The sequence below is a fragment of the Pipistrellus kuhlii genome, unplaced genomic scaffold (genome assembly GCF_014108245.1).
Source record: "Pipistrellus kuhlii isolate mPipKuh1 unplaced genomic scaffold, mPipKuh1.p scaffold_m20_p_17, whole genome shotgun sequence".
NCBI classification, from domain to species: Eukaryota; Metazoa; Chordata; class Mammalia; order Chiroptera; family Vespertilionidae; genus Pipistrellus; species Pipistrellus kuhlii.
In genome coordinates, this window is record NW_023425482.1 from 16,352,535 (window position 1) to 16,361,178 (window position 8,644).

Sequence of the window (8,644 nt, forward strand, 5' to 3'; positions counted from 1 at the left end):
AGGCCTCAGCCTTGGACTAAAAATGACACTCTCCGCTGACACCGGTTTGGCTCAGTGGATAGAGTGTCGGCCTGCGGACTGAAAGGTCCCAGGTTCGATTCCGGTTAAGGCCGCATACCTTGGTTGCGAGCACATCCCCAGTGGGGGGGGGGGGGGGGGATTGTGCAGGAGGCAGCTGATCGATGACTCTCTTTCATCGATGTTTCTAATTCTTTATCCCTCTCTCTTCTTCTCTGTAAAAAAAAAATCAATAAGCCAAAACTGGTTTGGCTCAGTGGATAGAGCATCGGCCTGAGGACTGAAAGGTCCCGCATTTGATTCCAGTTAAGGGCACGTACCTTGGTTGCGGGCACGTCCCCAGTAGGGGGTGTGCAAGAGGCAGCTGATCGATGATTCTCTCTCAACGATGTTTCTAACTCTCTATCCCTCTCTCTTCCTCTCTGTAAAATATCAATAAAATATTTTTAAAAATCAATAAAATATATATTTTAAAAAAAGACAGTCTCCACAAAAATGATTTCAGCCACCCCCTTCCCCTACATGGAAAGACTTAACACACAATAGCCAATAGAATAGTTTCTAACAGCTCAAGGCCACATCCCTAGGATGACGCAAACTCCCTTTGAAGTTCATAAAGCTCAAGGCTGCCAAAAGAATTCACTATTTATTCTAGCCAACACCACCTGATAGGCTCATGATCACCCCTTGCTTAGAGGGTTTACTGAAAAGGGTTTATAAGTGTGACTACTTTCTCTGTCCCTTTGAGATGTATATGTATCTCCTACAACTCAGGAGTGTCTTTCCCACGGACCTGAAAGCCATTCCCTTGCAATGTAAGCCTGCGGAAGGAATAGCGCCTCTGTCTCCCAGTGTCTGTAGGAGGTTAGGATCCTAACCTCAGTAATTTCCCACAGCAGACACAGCTGGCCTAGTCAGTGTTTACACTGACCAATCCCTTGTAATTTTTTACTTCCCTCCCCTGACTCTACTGAGCCCCTGCTCACCTCCCTCTGGACTCCCTCATTCTCCATCTATCTATTTATTTATTTATTTGTGATAATCTTCTCCTGAGGATATTTTCCCATTGATTCTTCCCCCCCCATTGCTATTTATTTATTATTATTATTTTATTATTTTTAAAATAATTTTTTATTGTTGAAAGTATTACATATGTCCTCCCTCCTCCCAATTAACCCTCTCTATTGATTAAAAAAATATATATATGTATATATAATATATATATAAAAGCTGACCTCTGTTGCAAAAAAAACCACAATTTTTTATTGTTTTTTTAATATATATATGAATATGTATATTCAGTCTGTAGGCTGATGCTCTACTCACTGAGCCAAATCTAAAAAGCCACATCAAACAATTGCAATATATGGACTTTATCTGACTCCTAATTCAAACAAATTGAACAAGAATTGTATGAGAATTGGGGAAATTTGAACACTGACCATTGGATATTAAGTAATTATTATTAATTTTAAGTGTGCTAATGGTGTTGTGGTTAGTTTTTCTTTTAAGAGACCTCACCTAGTGATATACACTGACATCATATCTATAGCTGATAAGATAGCTGGGGTTTGGTTCAAAATAATTTAGGGATGCCCTGGTTGGTTTGTCTCAGTGGATGGAGCATTGGCCTGCGGACTGGGGGGTCCCAGGTTCGATTCCAGTCAGGGGCATGTGCTTTGGTTGTGGGCACATCCCCAGTGGGTGGTGTGCGGGAGGCAGCTGATCAATGTTTCTGGCTCTCTATTCCTCTCCCTACCTCTCTGTAAAAAATCAATAAAATATATTTTAAAAAAATAATCTAGGGTTGAGGTGAAAGTATAGATAGATACAGGGTTGGCTAAATTGGTAATTGTTGGAGCTGGGAAAGGATGGTTAGTTGGGGTTCATTATAAAACCTTTTCTACTTTTGCATGTATTGACGTTTTCCATCATAAAATGGTTAAACATTCTTTTCAGTCAGAGCTCTACCTCAAACCTAGCTAAAACCCAAAACCAATAATAGCCAACAAAAAACAATAGAAAAATGGTTGGAATGTTTGCAGCTTACATCAGAGGTAAATGGCTCACACAAAGTGCTTTTGCAAATCAGTGAAATGACCAAAAAACCAACAGGAAATGTGAAAAGTATATGAATAAGCATATACTTTGGGAAACACAATGGCTCTTATAGGAGAAAATACAGAGCTTTGTTTTTTAAAAATTATAAAATACGTGTAACATAAAATTTCATTATCTTTAGCTAATCTTAAGTGTGCAGTTCATGGCATGAAATACATCCACACTATTGTGCTACCATCACCACCATCCATCCACAGAACTTTTTTCATCAACACCGAAGTGCTGAGCCCATTAGACAATAACCCCTCACATTCTCTTCTGCCCCAGCTCCTGACAACCACCATTCTACTTTTCGTCTCTGTGAACTTGGCCATGACATCATGTGAGTATGAATACAGTACTTGTCCTTTTATGTCTGGCTTATGTCACTTACTATAATGTCCTCAATGTTCATCCATGCTGTGGCATGTGTCAGGATTTCCTTCCCTTTTTACTCTGAATAATATTGCATTGTTTGTGTGTACATTATGTCCATTCATTCCTAGATGGACACTTGGGTTGCTTCATCGTTTGGCTCTAGTCAATGATGCTGCTATGAACACGGGTGTACGACTATCTTTCCAAGTCCCGCTATTAATTATTTTTTTTTAAATATATTTTATTGATTTCTTACAGAGAAAAAGAGAAAGGGATAGAGAGTTAGAAACATTGATGAGAGAGAATTGTCAATCAGCTGCCTCTTGCACACCCACTACTTGGGGTGTGCCCGCAACCAAGGTACATGCCCTTGACCAGAATTGAACTAGGGACCCTTCTGTCCGCAGGCTGACACTCTATCCACTCTATCCACTGAGCCAAACTGGTTTCGGCCTGCTATCAATTCTTTTATTTATTTATTTATTTATTTATTTATATTTTTTTAAAATATATTTTATTGATTTTTCACAGAGAGGAAGAGAGAGGGATAGAGAGTTAGAAATATCGATGAGAGAGAATCATTTATCAGTTGCCTCTTGCACACCCCTTACTGGGATGTGCCCGCAACCAAGGTACATGCCCTTGACCGGAATCAAGCCCCGGACCTTTCAGTCCACAGACCGACGCTCTATCCACTGAGCCAAACTGGTCCCGGTGAATTCTTTTATTGTTATATACCTAGAAATGATATTGCTGGATCATATGATAATTCTATCTTTTTTTTTTTTTTTTTGAGAAACCACCATAATGTTTTCCATGGTGGCTGTCCCATTTTACATTCCCATCAACTGTGCACAAGCGTTTCAATTTCTCCACATTCCCTCCAGCACTTATTTTCTCAGAGCTTCACTCTTTTTCTTTTAAATCTTCACCCGAGGATATGTTTATAGAGAGAGAGAAAGGGAGGGAGGAAGAGAAACATTGCTTCGTTGCCTTCCACATGTGCCCCAGTTGGGAATCAAACCTACAACCTAGGTATGTACCCCAACCAGGAATCAAACCCACAATCCTGTGGTGCAGCAGAATGCTGCTCCAACCAACGGAGCCACCCAGCCAGAGCTCAGAGCTTCACTCTTAATAAAAGAAATGTAAATGAAAACCACACTGAGATATCAATTTTCGCTTATCAGATTGGCAGAAATAAAAAAAAGCTTGATAACTATCTTGGCAAGAGTGTGGGGGACAAGGATTCTTGTACACTGCCAGTGTGTCTGAAACTGCACAGCCTCTATGAACAACAGCTTGCTAGTATCTTAAAATTACACATGTACACATCATTTGATTTAACAGTTTATTAGAAAATATCCTAGCCTGACTGGAATACTTTCTTTTTTTTTTTAAACTATATATTTTATTGACTTCTTACAGAGAGGAAGAGAGAGGGACAGAGAGTTAGGAACATCGATGAGAGAGAAACATCGATCAGCTGCCTCTTGCACACCCCCCACTGGGGACGTGCCCACAACCAAGGTACATGCCGTTGACCGGAATCAAACCTGGGACCTTTCAGTTCGCAGGCCGACGCTCTATCCACTGAGCCAAACCGGTTTCTGCATGGGATACTTACTTATAAAAGAAAGTATTGGATAGAGTGTCAGCCTTTGGACTGAAGGGTCCCAGGTTCGATTCTGGTCAAGGGCATGTACTTTGATTGCGGGCACATCCCCAGCAGAGGATGTGCAGGAAGCAGCTGAATGATGTTTCTCTCTCATCGATGTTTCTAACTCTCTATCCTTCACTCTTTCTCTTTGTAAAACATCAATAAAAAAATATAATTTAGAAAGTATCCTATTTGCACATGTTCTTGGTTACATATAGAAACAGTTGTCCCACCATTGTAAGAGCAAAGATTAAAAATGATGTAGCCCAGTTGATGTGGCTCAGTTGTTGAGTGTTGACCTATGAACCAAAAGGTCATGGTTTGATTCTCGCTCAAGGCACATGCAGGCTTGATCCCCAGTGTGGGGCATGCAGGAAGCAGCTGATCAATGATTCTCTTTTATTGTTGATGTTTCCATCTCTCTCTCCCTCTCCTTTCCTCTCTGAAATCAATATTTAAAAAAAAAAATAATAAAGTCCATTTAATACTCTCTGGAACACGTTCACTATTTGGTTATTTTTTCAAGTCTGTGCTTTAATTTAAAAAAAATTTGTTTTATTATTTTTGTTGTTGTTAATCCTCACCCGAGGATATTTTTCCATTGATTTTTAGAGAGAGTGGAAGGGAGGAGGAGAGACAGAGAGAGAGAAACATCTATGTGAGAGAGACACATCGATTGGCTGCCTCCCGCATGCGCCCCGATCAGGGCCAGGATGGAGCCTGCAACCGAGGTACATGTCCTTGACCAGAATTGAACCCAGGACCTTTCAGTCCACAGGCCGGCACTCTATCCACGGAACCAAACCAGCTAGGGTTGTGCTTAAAAACATGCCTTCTGTTTCATTTTCTCCTTGGAAAATGCAAGAGGAACATGTAATATCCTCTTCCATTTTCTTCACCCAGTTCCTCTCTCTCACCAGTCCTCCTGCAGTAAATGCTGTTGGTGACATCGCTTTCCATTCTCCCACTGTTGTGTTGGCGGCTCTTGGCTCACAGCTTCACCCTTCTCCGATCAGTGCTCAGTCCATGGAGCCCATGTTCCTCCCAGAAATCCCTGGGAAATCATGCTCCTCCCTTCCCCCACTCCTAGTGGCCTACAGCCCAGGAAGGACTGAAGAGGGAGGGGTACAAAGCCTCTGTGAGGGATGAACCTTGTGGTGCATTTCCTGCTCCAGAGTTCACTGTAGGATCAGACCGAGGCAAGACTTAGGTGAAGCCACATCCTTTGGCTTCTTCCCCTATCCTGCTTCCCTCTGTCTTAATAAGTCATTGGCACTGGAATCCCTGTCTCAGGCTCTGTCTCTAAGGAGCCCGACCTAAGATATTCCTGTGGGCAGTGCTGGCTCCCAAGGGGGTTTCCTCCCTCCAGCAGCGGCCACACACCTCATTCAGGGCCCTGCAGATGGGCCCTCCGCCAAGACCCTTCCCGGACCCTCCCTCACTGGCAGCATGTTTATTTAATAAGAAGGAAATTGGACACATGCTCTGGCCAAGCCCTGCGCTAACCTCTTTTTAAAAATATATGTATCAATATTTTATTCATTTCAGAGAGGAAGGGAAAGGGAGAGATAGAAACATCAATGATGAGAGAGAATCATGGATGGGCTGCCTCCTGCATGGCCCACTCTGGGGATCGAGCCTGCAACCCAGGCATGCGCCCTTAATTGGAATTGAACCTGGGACCCTTCAGTCTGCAGGTCGATGCTCTATCCACTGAGCAAAACCAGGTAGGACTGTGCTTACCCTTTTTTTTTTTTTTTTTTAATATATTTCTTATTGATTTTTTACAGAGAGGAAGAGAGAGGGATAGTTAGAAACATTGATGAGAGAGAAACATCGATCAGCTGCCTCCTGCACACACCCTACTGGGGATGTGCCTGCAACCAGGGTACATGCCCTTGAGTGGAATCGAACCCGGGACCCTTCAGTCCGCAGACCGACACTCTATCCACTGAGCCAAACCGGTTTCGGCTGTGCTTACCTCTTTAGGTGCATTAGCTCCTTGAATCCTTCCAAAAATCCGATTAGATAAATACAGATGAGGAAACTGTATTCTTAGAGATGAGGAAACTGAGGCTCCAAGAGGTGCCATGGCTTGCTCACACAGTAAGAAAACGATGGGAACTGGGGAGGATTTGTCAGATTTCAAATCCTTGTATTTAACCACTGGATTCTACTTTATATGATAACATCAGAACTTTTTTTTTTTTTTTTTTTTTTTTTTTTTTTTTTATGGTTCTGTCTTCCCTACCCCAGACGGGGCTACACCAGAGCTGAGAGCTTGGCATTTTTGTGTCTGCTGCTGACAGATTGCACTGAGGGCTTCATGTTACCCAAAACCCTAAAGCATCATTGCCTCTCAGTCTGGAAAGTGGAGTCACTCCTTACCCCTCCAGCATGCGGGCCCTAGGAGCTGGGGTAAAGCCCTTGGCTTCTGAGCTCCTGGGAGGCACACTGTTTTCCTTGGACCCCCTCTCCCCGCAAAAGCTGTAGCTGCAGGCATCCCTGCCCCCCGCTCCGCTGCAGAGAGGGATCTGCACTGATGAGAACAGCGGCAGTGGGAGGCAGCTAGCTCATCACTCCCCTGGAGGCCTCCCGGGTTCACAAAAGAAAGCACAGGCACTGAAGTGTGGGAAGGAGGGCGAGACCTGGGCCACGTGAGAAGACTGAGGGGAGAAAAATTTAGGGGGAGGAGATGGGTAGTGGAAGCTGGCAGGGGACTGCTTATTCAGTCAACAAACTCTTTTAACCACCTACCATTTTTCGAGGCACTGTTCTAGTGGACAAACCAAAGACCCTGCCACGTAATGGGGCAGCATAATCATAATGATATATATATATATATATACCATATATATATATATATATATATATATATAAATATATTTTATTCATTTTTTTTTTTTACAGAGAGGAAGGGAGAGAGAGATAGAGAGCTAGAAACGTCGATGAGAGAGAAACATTGACCAGCTGCCTCTTGCACCCCCCCCACCAGGGATGTGCCCGCAACCAATGCACACGCCCTTGACAGGAATCGAACCTGGGACCCCTCAGTCCGCAGACTGACGCTCTACCGCTGAGCCAAACCGGCTTCGGCCATAATGATATGTTAAACAAACAAACAAAAAAACCTTGTAGCCTCAAGCTTTTCTGAAAGAAAGGGTTTATTGAGCCATATGCTACCCAGAAAAAGGACCATGTCCTGGGACATACACAATCTAAGTCACGATTAGCAGGGCTAGATGGAGAACATGGGCCCAGTCCCTGATCCTTTTTTTTTTTTTTTTAACATTTTTATTGATTTCAGAGAAGACAGGAGTGGGAGAAAGAGGCAGAAACATCAATGATGAGAGAGAATCATTGATTGGCTGCCTCTTGCATGCCCCCCACTGGGGGTTGAGCCCGCAACCCAGGCATGTGTCCTTGCGGGATTCGAACCTGGGACCCTTCAGTCCGCAGGCCGACGCTCTATCCACTGAGCCAAACCGGTTAGGGCCCAGTCCCGGATCCTTCATACGATGGTTTTGGGGAAGAAAGATGTAAGTTGTTTTGAAAGAACTTACACTGGCCATTCCAGGATAGGGGCATAGTCGATAAGGAAGAAATATTTCCAACTTCTGGATTGGTTGTGGGCCACAAGCCAGAAAGCTCATATGCATAATCAGGATGAGGTGGCTCTAGCAGTTTGCTATTTTTTTCTTTAGGTAGCTCTCAATTGTAGTCTTTTGTTGTTGGTTTTGGCCTGTGGTTCTGTTAACTGGTTCATCTCTTCCCCTTCCTCCCACCCTCTAGCCTGCCATAAGTCAGGACATCTCAGAGTTTTTCTCTTGTCAAATGGTTAGTACTTTTTTGAGCATTTACTATACAACCATCTCAGCATTCGATCCTATTATTGACCCATTTTTACAGATGACAAGGAGACGCAGAGCAACCAAGTGACTGGCAGAGGTTACACAGTTAGAGTAGGGTTCCCCATCTCCTTTGAGACTGAAGGCAGGGCCTCCCTGGCTCCCTATTAATGACAGTAGGTTTGGAAAGTGCCTTCCGTAAGAAAAATTCCAGAAATACAGATAAGGCCTAAGTTCTCCTTGCTTCTCCCCATTCCTGGCATTCTCTGCCCCAGGGTGTGTTCCCTTCCAGGCCAGTTCCCACACATACCATGTGTCCAGACACATTATTTTTGACATAAGTGGCTTCCCGCGTACATAGGGTTCGAACAACTTGCTGCTGCTTCTTCCTCTTCTTCTTTTAAAAAATATATATTTTATTGATGCTTTTACAGAGAGGAAGTGAGAGGGAGAGAGAGTTAGAAACATCGATGAGAGAGAAACATCAATCAGCTGTCTCCTGCACATCCCCCACTGGGGATGTGCCCACAACCAAGGTACATGCCCTTGACTGAAATTGAACCTGGGACCCTCGAGTCCGCAGGCCCAACACTCTATCCATTAAGCCAAACCGGTCAGGGCAGCAACACCTTGCTTCTTG